This window comes from Papio anubis, chromosome 18 (assembly GCF_008728515.1).
Source record: "Papio anubis isolate 15944 chromosome 18, Panubis1.0, whole genome shotgun sequence".
Classification (NCBI taxonomy): Eukaryota; Metazoa; Chordata; class Mammalia; order Primates; family Cercopithecidae; genus Papio; species Papio anubis.
The window spans coordinates 21,307,277-21,319,886 of record NC_044993.1 but is presented as its reverse complement, the minus strand read 5'-3'; the positions used below and the strand labels follow the sequence as shown (position 1 = coordinate 21,319,886).

The 12,610-nt window shown below is 46.9% G+C and overlaps 1 long non-coding RNA gene and 1 pseudogene across 1 annotated transcript; one reads left to right on the top strand and one right to left on the bottom strand.

Annotated features, from left to right (window-relative positions):
• The first annotated feature begins 4,618 nt into the window (after window positions 1-4,618).
• Window positions 4,619-10,554, top strand: LOC103880520. Its single transcript, XR_002519290.2, has 2 exons — window positions 4,619-6,057; window positions 9,778-10,554. It is a non-coding gene; the product is annotated as an uncharacterized LOC103880520 (long non-coding RNA).
• Window positions 10,555-11,722: 1,168 nt separating this feature from the next.
• On the bottom strand, window positions 11,723-12,067 carry LOC108583606 (annotated as a pseudogene).
• Between the last annotated feature and the right edge of the window lie 543 nt (window positions 12,068-12,610).

The following is a 12,610-nucleotide window of genomic DNA, read 5'->3' as shown; positions in this document are numbered from 1 at the left end:
CGGGAGGATCACGAGGTCAGGAGATCGAGACCATACTGGCTAATATGGTGAAACCCCGTCTCTACTAAAAAATACAAAAAAAAAAACTAGCCGGGCGAAGTGGCGGGCGCCTGTAGTCCCAGCTACTCAGGAGGCTGAGGCAGGAGAATGGCGTAAACCCGGGAGGCGGAGCTTGCAGTGAGCTGAGATCAGGCCACTGCACTCCAGCCTGGGCGACAGAGCTAGACTCCGTCTCGGAAAAAAAAATAAAAATAAAAAAAAATAAAAATGACTTAAAAGTTATAAAACACACAAACTAAAAATAGACCCATAAACAAAATTCTGAAAAACTGAAAATTCCTTAAAGGTGTTTACCAGGGTTAGAAAACTGCTGGTGTCCAGCAGCATGTTCCCTATTCAAAAAGCAGTGGCAAGGCTGGGCGTGGTGTCTCATGCCTGTAATCCAAGCACTTTGGGAGGCCAAAGTGAGTGGATCATCTGAGGTCAGGAGTTTGAGACCAGTCTGGACAGTATGGTGAAACCCCATCTCTACCAAAAATACAAAATTAGCTGGGTATGGTGGCAGGTGCCTGTAGTCCCAGCTACTTGGGAGGCTGAGACAGGAGAATTGCTTGAACCCAGGAGGCTGAGGCTGCAGTGAGCCGAGATCGCGCCACTGCACTCCAGTCTGGGTGACAGAGCCAGACCCCGCCTCAAAAAAAAAAAAAAAAAAAAAAAAAAAGCAGTCGCTGGACATAATAGTTTTCAATCCAGTCAATTTTTCAGTAAGTCAATAGGTTAACCGAAATGCCACATTTGAGGAACTTATAAACTTTTCTTCTTAAGCACCTGCAGCAGCAGTTGCCTGCAGGGGCTGGGGTGGAAGTAGATAAGAATCTCATTCCGCTATGACTGACCTCTGGGTTTGTAGGGCAGACCTGATGCTATACCAAGAGCTGAAGATTGGCAAGGCCGCGTGCCGATAGAAGGCACTTGACCCTGGTCAGTGACTCAGAGCAAGGTGGGGTGCAGGTTGCTACTTCAATGTTGAAAACATCAACTCCAGCCATTCTAAATGCTTTTCTATTTAACGTTTTTAAAGTTGTAACAGATAGTGATCTCTGTTAGAAAAGAGAACTGGCAAAGTCTCTTTTGTTTGTCAACCCCAGCTGTCCCTGAGCTGCTGTTGTCTAACCAGAGCTCTCAGTGGCCATAAGCCCCATGTCCAGCTGTACTTTCCCTGCCTACCCCAGTCAGGACTAATCCAGTCTTCCAGCTTCTCTGCGGGGCTTCGGGGCTGTGAAGTTCTACTGGGACAGAAGAAAATTAGCACCAGTACAGAGACATGGTTTCCAACTCAGCCAGCTCTTTGCTGGTCCTTTTAATTACACCTAATACACCTTAGGCTAGACTCTAATTCCATTCCCCCATGATGGCTGTTTCCTGTGTGTCCAACTCTCCTCAAATTGTTCACCCCACTCCTATCTCTGTCTCCAGTGACCTTAACGTCTCCTTCCCTGGGAGAGTGAAGCACATCAGGTTCACTGCTCTTTTCTTTGCTTCTAACATGATCCACATGGTATTTCCAAGACCAGTCTTCCCTCAAGCTCTCCCTCCCACACTCTCTGGCCTCCCCCAGGATGCAGTTCAATAAATTCCCCCTCTTTCTCTGATTCTCTAATCCTTCCCTTGTGTGGTTCCTTTCCTTCACCCCACAAGCATAATTCTTTCTCATTCTGGAAAACCTTTACCTTCTCTCTCCTCAGAGTTCCCACACTGCCCTTCACAAACTTCTTGAAAGGAGCCCGAATTTTGTGCCTCTATTTCCTCAGCTTCTTTTACTACCCACTAAGTCTGGATTCCATCCCCATCAGTCTACTGAAACTGTCCCCACTAAGGTTACCAGTGACTTCTTGTTGGATTATTAAATGACATATTTTTGATCTTCTCCTGAATTGACCTACCTCCTGATATTTGACCAGTTTCTGCAACTCCTTCTTAAAATTCTTATAATTTTATTAGCATTTCTGTTTCCTGATGCTTTCTAGCTGCCTCCTCTGACCTCTTGTCATCAGACCCATCCTAAATACCATTGTGCTTTGAATTTAGGCCTGACCCTGCTGCTCAGCCTTCCTGCCCATCAGCTTCCTTCCGTTAGCTGTTTAGTGAGAGGAGGTATGAGTGTGACCCATAGCTGCTCAGCAGAGCTCTGCAGAATGAAACCACTGGTCTCTCTGATTGCCTACAGAGCACATAGCCTTGACTCAAAGGAACAGATTTCTAATGGTGGAAACTCAGGCATTGGGCCCTCGGTGGACTGGATGTAGGTAGGTCTTGTAGATGACTCCCATATTACCCCACAGGAGGCCAGGCCTTTCCCTGCTCCAAGACTCAGCCAACTTGGGGGACATAGAACTGTGGCCTGTAAAGGCTGGGTGCCCACAGGTCTGCTCCATATTACATTCCAGAGTCTTCCATGCTGACACATGGAGCTCTGATTGATTTGTCTTCATAGCTCTATGGTTTCCTGCTGCATGGATATGCTCCCATCTCCATTCTCTTGATGAACATTAAGATTATTTCCAGTTTTGAGGTATTTCCCATACTGCTGCCATAACACTCTCATGCTGGTCTCCTCTCGCACACATGCAGGGATTTCTCCAGGGTCTATGTGCATCTTGAATTTTACTGGTTAATGCCATGTTGCTCCCAAAGGCTGTACATTCCTACTGACATGCAACATCGTCCCCAACATTCTAGCCAAAGGAAAAGGCACAAGCCCTGCCTGCCTCAATTCAGATACCTACTTCCTTTTCTTTGCTACCAGGTTGCTAGGTGATGGTTGAACCTTCCACATGACTATATGGAAAAGATACCAGACTCCCTATGCCTGGTTCCACCCTCACTTGGGCCCTCAGTGCTGTTTATCAGCCTTCTTGCTTGAGCCCTGCTGGGAGAAGTCCCCATACCCTACAGTGAGGCTATTTCTACTTTTTCTAGGATTGGCACTTTCTCTCTAAGTGCCTGCTTCCACGGCCAGCTACATAATATGTGGAACCCAGTGCCAATGAAAATGTAACGCCCCTTGTTCACGAAGCAGGAAAAAGCTTTTTCCTTTTCCCCCAGTCTCTCTCTACTTGTATGGTGGTTTTTTGTTTTTGTTTTTGTTTTTCTTTAATTTGCTATTTAATGCTGCTCTTCCTCGGGCACAAGAGATCCTTACAGCTCAAGTGCAGATCCTCTCAGTGCCTGAGGCTCTGCCCTCTGCTGAGCAGCCACTGGTCACATTCACACCTCCTCTCACTAAAAAGCTCACAGAGGGAAGCTGATGGGCAGGAAGGCTGAGAAGCATCACTTCACACAGACGCCCAACCCTGATCCTTCCCGTATCTGTACCCAGACCCATGCCAGGATGGGTGCAGTCACTGGGTGGAGGGGCAGGTGGCCCAGAACTTGTCCCAGGGAGGTGGGGAGGTGGAGGGAGGTAGGACCTCAAGTGAATGGAGGCTCCCAGCTCCTGGCACGTGAATTTTACTAGTTAATACCAAGTTGCTGCTAAAGGCTGTACATTCGTACCAGCATGCAACGTATTTCTAACCAAAGGAAAAGGCGTAAGTCACACCTGCCTCAATTCAGATACCTACTTCCTTTTCTTTGCTAGGTGTTGTCCCATCAGATATCACTTAGAAAACACAAACTCAATGGTAGAATTATTAAGGATTTCGAGATAGTGACTGAAGAGCATTAAACTTCAAGCTCAGGGTCCTGTGCAGCTGCCTGATTCACTCCTCAGACCCGGTGCCCAAGACCCCCCTCTCCTGTCATAGCCTGGATTCACTGGAGGCCCTGGTGCGTGTGTATTGAGTTTCACTGGCACAGATGTCATGGTTTCTGCAAAAAGATCCCCAAATAATTGTTTGTGTCTATTTGGAGTTTGTATTTGTCCCTTTCTCCTCAGTGGCCTCAGCCACTTAACCTAATTCTTCTCTTTGTTTCTGTAGTGTAATAATAGTTTTGTTCGTGATGGTTACAGTCATGTCACTAAGGCTTCGGGTACCAAAATAATGTTTAAAACGATTTGATGGAAAAGTACAGAAATCCCACTACAGACTAAGCTGGCTAAAGCTCTGTTTCGCTGATCCATTGTGTGGCTCCTTGTCTAATGTAGTGAAACATGAAGTGAACGTGATAACCACTAGTAAAAGTAAAGGTGATTTTTGACTAATGAAACTATATTCCAATCAAAATAATAATGTCATATTAAGAAACAGTGTAAAGTTACTTTCAAAATATTTCCAGATTTGTTTTTAAAACTATAAGACTATTTTCTCAACAAATATTATCGAGAATAGAAAAATCAATTTCACATTGTTTCATATGAGTAGAAGGCAATCTCTTCTTAACATGAACTGAAATTGGCTTTGTGTCAGAATGAAAAATTTGAAAATAACTCCAGGATTTCCTGAGATTCAGCAGCTAAAGATTTTGTAAGAGAAATCCTGTTAATATGTGTATAAATATTCTTGCTGTTTTAAAATCAATATTTGCCCAAAGAACGGCATTTCTAAAAATAAATTTGGTTTGTTTTGTTTTCTTTTTCTTTTCTTCATCTTTTAAAGTAATTGGGGTTGACATAGGGTTTTTTTTTTTTTTTCTATTCCTAGCCACTAAAACTTTCCAAAATGCTACGTTCTGTGCTGTTAGTGGTAGCGTTTGCAGAAAAAATAATAGATTGTAAAGGAAGCAAAACGGAACACCCACGTTTTTGTTATTCGAAATGCAGCTACACGTGTTTACAGTTCTGAACCATTTCCTCTGACAGCCTGGGGAGACAGACTTCTAATTTGTGTTTTGATAAACTGAGAGAGACAGAGCAGCTGTTGGCCTTGCTTGGAGGTGGAGTGATGGTGTGGTCAGAAGGGAAGCCTGGAAGTTACACTCACAGGGTGTGTGTTATGTGACCTTTGTTTAATACACATTCTTATTTTATCCTCACAACCATGCCACTTGGCACGTGGGGAAGCTGAGGTGCAGGGCAGGGTAGTCACTTGGCCAATGCCACAAGTGGAGAAGCTGCAGGGCCCGTCCAGCTGACACCACTCTGTCCCTCTCGAGAACAGCAGGGAATTGGGTGCTACTGAGCCCTGTGGTCTAGGGGAGGAAGCTGCGTGTTCTCTGAGGTCATGTATGCCTCTAGTCTGGTTCTCCTTTCTTTGTTCTCCTTTCAGTTGTCCTTGGTCACTCCACTTGATCACGTGGAGAGAACTGGCAGTTTTTGGAGGCAGTCCCTGAGTGCTCTGTGTGGGCTGAGGCTCCCCCAGCTGCAGAGCTTTAGGGGAAGTTCAGTTTATCTGATGGAAGAAGGTGAATGGCCCTGACAGCCTGTCCCCAGAGCTCAGCCCTCAGGGAGTGAGCGGTATTCAGTGGGTGAGGCTCCCCCATGCAACCTGACAAGAGCTGCGAGTGTCCTGCTGATCAGGAACCTGAGGCCAGGGAGAAGTGATCTGCCCAGGACCCCACAGCAGACTGTGTGGCAGAGTGTGGCTCCCGCACTGGGCTTCTGGCAGCCTTTGCTCCGGTCAGCATGGGCCATGCAGCTGCAAATGGTTGTAGATGCCACTTGTAGGACTGCTGGGTGTTGGTATCTTGGCGTCATTCTCATTTGTTAGGAGCCTTGGAGCCACATTTTCCTTGGGAATTGATTATATGTTTCCCCAAACTAAATTCACTCACTGATATTTGAGATCTTGGGATCTTGAGTATTTGTCTCATGTCTCACCCCAACTTTGTTCTAGATTTGGGGTGAATAGGTGGGACAGTTCACCTGAAATTCCTTAGAACAAGACTTACTAACTATGTCTCTCTGGCCTGTAGGAGCTAAGGGACTTTCTGAAGACCCCAGGGCTGACATGCCCTGGGGATGATCCTGTCCAGCCAGGGCTACAAGGCGAGCTCCCACGGTCACTGTGGCTCTTCACCCTGCCAGCCTCTTCCACCTCTCTGGCTTGTGTGGCCCCGACCCTTCAGGGATCAGCAGCATTTCTGAGATGCCGAGGGACAGGAAGACAGTAAGCCCAGGTGAGAAAGATGCCGATTTGACAGTTGTCCCCAGCCACTTGCCTAGTTCCCTGCAGTCTTTCAGATTCCTGGCCCCAACCTCAGCTTAGACACTCTCGACACCTCTCATTCAGCTCCTGGGGTCTCCAGGAGGCTCCCCAGCCCCCAGCCTTGATTGCCCTCAGAACTCTGTCTCTTGAATCTGGAGCCAAACCTACTTCTAGTTCATGCCTGCCCAGCAGACCTGGGGCGCCTCCAGACCCAGCTCCTGAGTGGTCCCTGGTTTCTTATCGAAGTGTCAACCTTCTGATTTCTTGCATTTGGCCCTCTTCTCTAGAGCCACATACTCCTTGTTCCTGTCTGGACCATCCCACATCAAGTGGGGTCGAGGCCCGAGAGCAATGACTCTCACCTGTAATCCCAGCACTTAGGGAAGCTGAGGTGGGAGGATTGCTTGAGCCCAGGAGGTGGAGGCTGTAGTGAGCTATGGATCACTTGAGCTGAGTGATGGATCACTCGGCTGAGGCAGATGGATCGCTTGAGCTCAGGAGTTCGAGACCAGTCTGGGCAACATAGCAAAACCCTGTCTCTGCTAAAAATACAAAAATTAGCCGAGCATGGTGCACGCCTGTAGTCCCAGCTACTTGAGAGACTGAGGTGGGAGAATCGCTTGAAACCAGGGGTTGAAATCATGCCACTGCACTCCAGCCTGGGGCACAGAGCGAGACTCTGTCTCAAAAATAATAATAAAAATAATAATTTAAAAAGTGGGATCATGGAAAGCCTTGTCAGGAACCACCAGTGAACCTCATACTTTGTCAGGTAGGTGTGGGGTGAGGCCAGACTTGGGTCAGGTGGGACCCCAATAGACAGAAGACGGGAGAGACAGCTGGACATGGGGCTACCCCAGAGCCAAGCCAAGGAAGCCCAACCCTGATGTGGGGTCCACAGCAGGGACACAGGTAACACAGTCAAGAAGGCTGAAGCCTATGAAGGGTGGCTAGGAGGGAGGTGGTGAATGAAAAGCAGAAACCAGAAGCCAACTGGAGCAGCTGAGGGGCTCTGGCTTCCGAGCATCTCAGATGGGGACTTGTGGGAAGGTAGCGTGGAGCCATAGTTCTGACTAGGGTCTGCCCCCTGGGCTGTGATGCACAGCATGGCCCCATCCTTAGCTGTCACCTCTATGCCCACTAGGGTTGCTCCTCCTCTGCCACCTATCAGGCCACCTTCTGAATCTTTCCACTCACTTGTACACTCTTGCTCTTCCCTGCAAGCCCAGCCTTTGCTCCCAGCCCAGGCTGCTGCACCTCTGGCCCCAGGCTGCTATAGGAGCTGCCCTTTTAGAAGAAGCTCTGATGTGACCTGCGACTTGGTTCAGGCCCTCTTGAAGCTTGGCCAGCCTTGGCTGCTTTCTGATACCGGCCAGAATTCACACACATGTCCCTGTTTGGTTTTGGCCAAGGTCTCAGTGGCTTCAGTTGAGAATGTCTGGCCCTGCCCTGTCCTATCCTGAGTTCTCTCTCCCTTCACTAAGAGATGGAGTTCTGCAGTTCTACCTGGGCCACTTTTGGCACCCAATCTGGCCAGCCCTGCTCTTGCTTCATGATATCTCAGGGCTGATGCCACAGAGATGAAGCTGTGAAAACTTGAGGGCAAGGGCTTGTCCTTGTTTACCACTGAGTCCACAGTGTCAGCACTTAGTGGGCACACCATAACTATTTGAATAGGGGCCTGAGCTCCCATCAAGGAGGTGGGTGGTCTCAGGGTCAGAACCGTGATTCCCCTCCACCTGGTGCCACTTAGATGCACACACCATTGTGGGATTCACAGCTTGCCTCAGGGCTCCAAGGATCGGTCTTAGATCTCAGATGCCTATGTCCTCCTCCATCTGACTCTGCAGTTAGTCTTAGTGCCCTGCTCATTTTCACACCCTTGTGTCCCCAGTTGCAGTGGCCAGGAGAGCTCTTCTGTTAAGATACAAGTGCGTTTACTGGGGAGACGTGTGCTGTGGCAATGTGCTGTGCCTTGTGTAGGTGCTCATCCTGGGGAGAGGCCACTTCATTTTGCCCTGCTCACTGGGGTGGCCATTCTGGGCATATGGTTTCAATTAAAATGCATCAGCAGGATTTGCTAGGTTACTTGGCCAAGTGGTGTCACCTGATGTCTAATGGATGAGAGATCTAAACAACAGACCTTTCCCACCATTTGAGGAGCTGAGCTCGGTTAGGAGTGCCTGGGAGCATGGGAGGTGAGCTCAAAGTCTACGGAGCCACTGTGCCAGGCTAGAGAGCAGGGCAAGTTCTGTGGAGTCAATGGAGGTCAGCGGGGCACCGAGAATGGCCTAGAGAGGAAGTGCAGATCTCCGCCACACACGCCCTTCTCCCCCCTCTGCAGCTTGGCCCCTTTCAAAGTCAGGGGAACTTCCTGAGGAAATGGAGCCCTAGCAGGGCCCAGAGGAAAGGATGGCTCTCACTAGATGTATCACCTTACTTCCCAGGCACATTTGAAAATCCCCCTGCAGGGAGTTTCCACAGACCAGATTATTTTGTGAATGCCCATGAGAGACTGTGTGATTAATTAATTAATTATTAATTAATTATTAATTATAATTAATTATTTTTTGAGATGGAGTCTCACTCTTTCGCCCAGGCTGGAGTGCAGTGGCACCATCTTGGCTCACTGCACTCTCTGCCTCCCAGGTTCAAGCGATTCTCCTTCCTCAGCCTCCCAAGTAGCTGGGATTACAGGCGCTGCTACCATACCCAGCTAATTTTTGTATTTTTAGTAGAGACGTGGTTTCACCATATTGGCTGGGCTGGTCTCAAACCCTTGACCTCAGGTGATACAGCTGCCTCGGCCTCCCAAAGTGCTGGGATTACAGACCTAAGCCACCGTGCCTGGCTCAAGTGTCTGATTTAAAGGAACACCCAGGACACTTATTCATCAAATGACTTATTCCTTTGTCACATAAGTGTCATATAACTCAACACATATGTCCATTTTGTGGTTGGATATTTTTTTAAACTAGTCAAGTGCAGTGGCAAGAAGGGGGAAAGAGTAGAACAAGGAGTTCAACCTGTAACTGACAGTGAGCAATCAACTGAGATAACACACTACCTTCGAACCAGCCCATGTGGTTGGATTTTTGAATCAAGCTTTTCTTTAGTAAGAGTAACGCTATCAAGGAAAATCCACAGGGGTGAGGGCAGATCATAGAGGTTGGCAGGACCAGCATCAAAGTGAAGGATTGCATGTGTAAGCTAGTCCATACTTTGGTTTACACAAATCTATGGGAACCATCACTACCGAAGGCCCTCATGGTGCTTGAATGCAACAGAAATGAGCTTCATCATGTTGAATCAAGTGTTTGGCCTCCGAAAGTCAAGACTTGGTGGCCATGCAGGATTCTGGCCTGGCTTCTAGAAGGGAGAGCTCCAGCTCTGGCTTAGCAAGGGTTGTCAGCCTCGGGGTGCCTCAACCAGAATGATGGTGACCACAGACCACAGAGACTTCAATCAGGTCAGTGTGGTAAACATTGGAATCTAGGTTCAGCAGGTTTGGAGGAGCACCTTGCACACAGCATTGGCTTCCTCGCTCCAGAAGTAAATGGTTCTCTGTAGATTACATAAGGATCATCTTGTCTGACAGCCCCAACTTGAAGGGTGAGCCCTGGGGGTTCAGTTCCTTCATAGTCAAGTGTAGCTCACCATCTCACCTCTGCCTTATCCTGTTCCTCAGCAGTGCTGGGAGTCTTCCTGGAGTGAGTCACCATGAATTCTACAAACAAGGTAGAAATGACAGTGGTGTTATTGCCCTACAGTTGGGTAGACTCCCCCAAGATCCAGATGTGATCAGCCCTGGTCCTAATGATAGACCGGCCCCTCTCCTACCACCCACGGAAGCTGCCTCATCATTGCCATTATCCACTTTCTCAACAGGAGACACTTGATACAGAAGGCACAGTCCCTGCCCTCAAAGAACCTGGGACAAGTTGGGGAGGTGTAACTGAGTTGGTAAAGAACCCCTGGGTGGTAGAGGAGAGTGAATTCATAGATTCTGTAGATAAACCCTAAGGAGTGACTGGTTGTCCCCCTGGGGCCAAGAGCTGCTGCCTCCCTCCCCTCCTCCTTCTTTTGCACAGTTTTATTGAGCATAATTGATATACAGTAAACTGCACATTTCAATGGATTTTTGACATACGTCTGCCCTGTGAAACCAGCACCACAGTGGACAATGACTATCTCCATCACTCATTTCCTTGTACCCATGGAAATCCTTGCTTGCTGCCCTCCTGCCCCCAGTCAACCACTGATCTGCTGTCAGTCACTATAGATTAGTTCACATTTTCTAGAATTGTATGTATGTAGAATCATGCAGTATGTGCACTTTTTTGGGTCTGTCTTCTTTCACTCAATGTCATTGTTTTAAGACTCATCCATATCATTGTATAAACAGTTTGTTCCTTTCTATTGCTGAGTAATATTCCATTATATGAATATACCACAATTTGTTTATCCATTCATTAGTCAGTGGGCTTTGAGTTCTTTCTAGTTTGGGGGCTATTACGAATAAAGTTGCTATGACTGTTCACTCACAAGTATTTATGTGAATATATGCTTTTATTTCTCTTGGCAAAGTACCTAGAAATCGAATAACTGGCGTATGTTCAACTTTTTTTTTTTTTTTGAAACTGAGTCTTGCTCTGTCGCCCAGGCTGGAGTGCAGTGGCACGATCTCAGCTCACTGGAAGCTCCACCACCTGGGTTCATGCCATTCTCCTGCCTCAGCCTTCCAAGTAGCTGGGACTATAGGCACCTGCCACCACACCTGGCTAATCTTTTGTATTTTTAGTAGAGACAGGGTTTCACCGTGTTAGCCAGGATGGTCTCGATCTCCTGACCTCGTGATCCACCCACCTTGGCCTCCCAAAGTGCTAGGATTATAGGCGTGAGCCACTGCACCCAGCCGTATGTTCAACTTTTAAAGAAACTGCCAACTGTTTTCCAAAGTGGTTGAACCATTTTCTATCCACACCAGCTGTTTATGAGAGTTGCAGCTGCTCTATATCCTTGTCAACACAAGGTATGGTCAGTCTTTTTAATTTTAGCCATTCTAGTGGGTGTGTAGTAGTATCTCATTGTAATTTTAATTTGTACTTCTTTAATGACTAATGATGTTGAGCATCTTTTCATATGCTTACTTGCCATCCAAACATCTTGTTTGGTGAAGTGTCTCTTCAAATTCTTTACCCTTTTTATTGGTTTTGTTTTTGTATTTTGAGACAGTTTCGCTCTGTCTCCCAGGCTGGAGTGCAGTGGCACCATCTCAGCTCAGTGAAACCTCTGCCTCTGGGTTCAAGACATTCTCATGCCTCAGCCTCCCAAGTACCTGGGATTATAGGTGCCCACGACCACACCTGGCTAATTTTTGTATTTTTAGTAGAGACGAGGTTTCACCATGTTGGCCAGGCTGGCCTTGAACTCCTGACCTCAACTGATCCTCCCACCTCGGCCTCCCAAAGTGCTGGGACTACAGGTGTGAGCCACTGCACTTGGCCCATACTTCTTCATTTTTGTAGCAGTGCATTTTGAAGCACAAAAGTTTTAAATCTTTTTTATTTTTATTTTATTTTATTTATTTTTTACAAGAGCACAAATCCATGTTTATTTATTGACTTTTCATTAGTTTAAATCCTTGAGGGGTACAGCATCACTCGGATTCTATGTCCCCATGACAGGCTTCCTGCCTTAGCAGGATGATTCCTTCGGAACTTGGTATGAAACATGCCACTGTTTCCATGGGCTTGAGTTACCTTTCCCCAGATTACTCTGGTTTTGTTTTGTTTGCCGCCAGGAGTCACTGTGTTGTTCTTTGCATTGTATACATAAGTGCGTCTCTTGTCCAAATAGAATTCTGTTTCATCTCGGGCATAATCATCTTTAATTTTAAGAAGAGCTGTGTGCTCCCTTTGGTTCTGGAGACCCCGCTTATACCCAGCAAAAATGGCCTTGGACCACAGCCTTCCAGACATATTTTCTTTTAGAAGTTCTGTTCCCAGTAGGCTTCCACATGATCCAAGATGGCAGGAAGCTATTTTTATTTTTATTTTTTTGAGATGGACTCTTACTCTGTTGCCTAGGCTGGAGTGCAGTGGCATGATCTCAGCTCCAGAGTTCACGTAATTCTTGTGCTTCAGCTTCCCGTGTAGCTGGGATTACAGGTGCATGCCACCACACCCAGCTAATTTTTGTATTTTTAGTAGAGACAGGGTTTCACCATGTTGGCCAGGTTGGTCTTGAACTCCTGACCTCAAGTGATCCACCCACTCGGCCACCCAAAATGCTAAGATTACAGGCATGAGCCACTGTACCCGGCCCACAAAAGTTTTAAATCATGATGATGATTTTTAGATCAAGGTATTAATGTTTATCTTTACAGCTTGTGCTTTTTGTGTACTTTTGGGAAATCTTTGTAAATCCAAAGCCACAAAGAATTTCTCCTATGTTCTCTTCTGGTTGTTTTATAGTTTTAGTTCTTACATTTAGGTCCATGATTCATTTTGGGTTAATTGTTG